We start from the raw sequence: 2501 nt of genomic DNA on the forward strand, positions 1-2501 counted from the left end.
GGCTGGCCACACACACACACAAATAAATAAATAAAATTTAAAAAAAAAATTATTTTATTTATTTTGTGTGTGGCCAGTTCAAGCCCACCAGGGGGCAGGGCTGGCTGGCATGTGGTGCTGGGGGATTGAACCACTGTCCCTGTGCTTTGTTTAGCTTAGCTTGTTCTAAGTAGGTGCTTTAGACCACTGAGCCATCTCACCAACCCAAGAGCCTGTCTTAACTCCATCTTTTTTTTTTTTTTCCTTTGGTGGAACCAGGGATTGAACTCAGGCCCTTGCGCTTGCCAGGGAAGCGCTTATTCCACTGAGCCATCTCCCCCAGCCTCTTACCTGGATTTCAGGTTAGCAGAAACCATCCATGTAATTCTGTCTGGTGCCCATTTAACACTGTGAGAAAGTGATTCTCATCTACTGGGTACAGAAACTCCACACAGTTAAATGGTGAGGAGGGAACCCAGGGCTGGATGACCACCAACCTCCCCCCACATACACACTGGTACAGGGATTGAGCTGAGGGCCACAGAGGCTGGAAATATGCTCCGCCACTGAGCTACAGCACCTGGCTTTCCAAATCCATATGAGAGCCACAACAACTATTCTGTCTCCAGAACACTAAGTACTAACTAAATAATTATTGGACGGGGGTGTGTGTACAAAGTTGTAGAATACCCACTTAGCATGTATGAGGCCCTGAATTTGACCCTCAGGACCAAAAACAAGTTAATCAAATAAGTGTCACCTTTCTTTTACTGTTATCCTCTTTCTTCCACCTATTAGAGGTGCCTGGAACCCCATAGAATGATTTCCTAAATTTTTCTGTCTTAACATCTTCCAGCATTTCAGAAAAGACCTATTATGGCCTTGACCCCCCATCTCCCTTCCCACTACCATGGTACAGTATTTCCTGGTTCAAAGATGTTAATCTGGGGCCGGGGAGATGGCTCAGTGGAATAAGTGCTTCCCTGGCAAGCGCAAGGGCCTGAGTTCAATCCCTGTTTCCGCAAAAAAAAAAAAAAATAATCAAAATCCAAAACACCAAAGATATTGGTGGTCCTGGAGGTGCATACTTGTCATCCCAGGCTTGGGAGGCTGAAGCAGGAGGACTGCAAATTAGAGACCAACCCCTTGAATTTATTTAACTGTTTCAAAATAAAAAATAGGGCTGGGGAGATTGAGCAACAGCATAGGGACCTGCCTGGCAAGCGCAAGGTCCTGAGTTCAATTCCCGGTACCAAAAAAAAAAAAAAAAAAAACTCAAAAATAGAAAAGGGGCTGAGGATGTAGCTTGGTGTGAAGGCTTGCAGTTCAATCCTTAGTACCGCCCCCCCCCCCAAAAAAAAGCTGAGCTACCTTCAGGTGGGTATTTGACCTTGAAGAATAGATTTATTCATGTTAACCTCACTGACCTCTGGACCTACCTCCTCTGACTAAGGGTTCATGCATGTGAAACAACTGCTTAGAATGAGGAGTAAGACTGGCTGGGTAGAAGAAATTAACTAAGGTACAAGACTGAACTGTGACCTCATAACACTGAGTTAACTGCTGCAGAATCCCCAAGGTCTAACAGGCCTGCGAAGCCAATTTACTCGCTGTCCCCTTACTAATTAGACTAGCTAATTGCTGCCACTTAAAACTTTCCTAGTTCACTCCCTATACTTGAGACAACCAATTTACTGCCATGTCCCTGCCATTCTACATTAACAGAATAATTTAAGTACTGACTCAAAACATACCTCTTCCATGAAGACCCTCTTGATTGAAGGGCCTGTTATCTTATATCTTTTGTTTCATGTGTGTATCTGCATCTTCTTTTCAGTTAGAAACTCCTCAAAAACAGACATCATAGGGCCAGGGAGATAGCTCAGTAGAATAAGCACTTCCCTGGCAAGCGCAAGGTCCTGAGTTCAATCCCCGGTACCAAAAAATAAAAACCAGAAAACAAAAAACAGACATCATGACTTGTGAGTTTTCACCTACCAACTGATTACTACAGCATTGTGTGCATGATGAGTTGTGCAACTTGTCAGAGGAATGCAAACCAAAGCTTTCAAAAGGTAGGTGTCCTCCTACAGTTACCCAAAAATAAATCCAGTAGTTGAATCCAGGCCTGGTGGCAAGAGGGATTTGTCTCCAGTTTTGTCTTCCTCTCACCTTGGATATCAACCTGAGCCACGGAAGTATCAGTGAAATATGCATCGCATCCCTTTTCTCTTTACTGGGAAATCCTCTTTCTTGATCTAACACTATTAAAAATAACTCTTCTAGCCCTTCCTCCTCCTCCTCCCGTTGCCCAGAGAACCAGGCTGGCAACCTCTCTCTCCTTCACCTCCACCCTGGTGCTGGACAAGGCACGTGACCTTGGCTCAACCCTTGACTCCAGTTCCTCAGGTTACCAAGAGCTATTTTGGGCAGTGGAGCCCATGTATTCTCTCCTCCCTTCCTGTGGACCATATCCTAGCCTGGCTCTTCCTAGGTGGTTCGTCATATCCAATAGCAGAGGG

This window comes from Octodon degus, unplaced genomic scaffold (genome assembly GCF_000260255.1).
Source record: "Octodon degus isolate 3935 unplaced genomic scaffold, OctDeg1.0 scaffold00287, whole genome shotgun sequence".
NCBI classification, from domain to species: Eukaryota; Metazoa; Chordata; class Mammalia; order Rodentia; family Octodontidae; genus Octodon; species Octodon degus.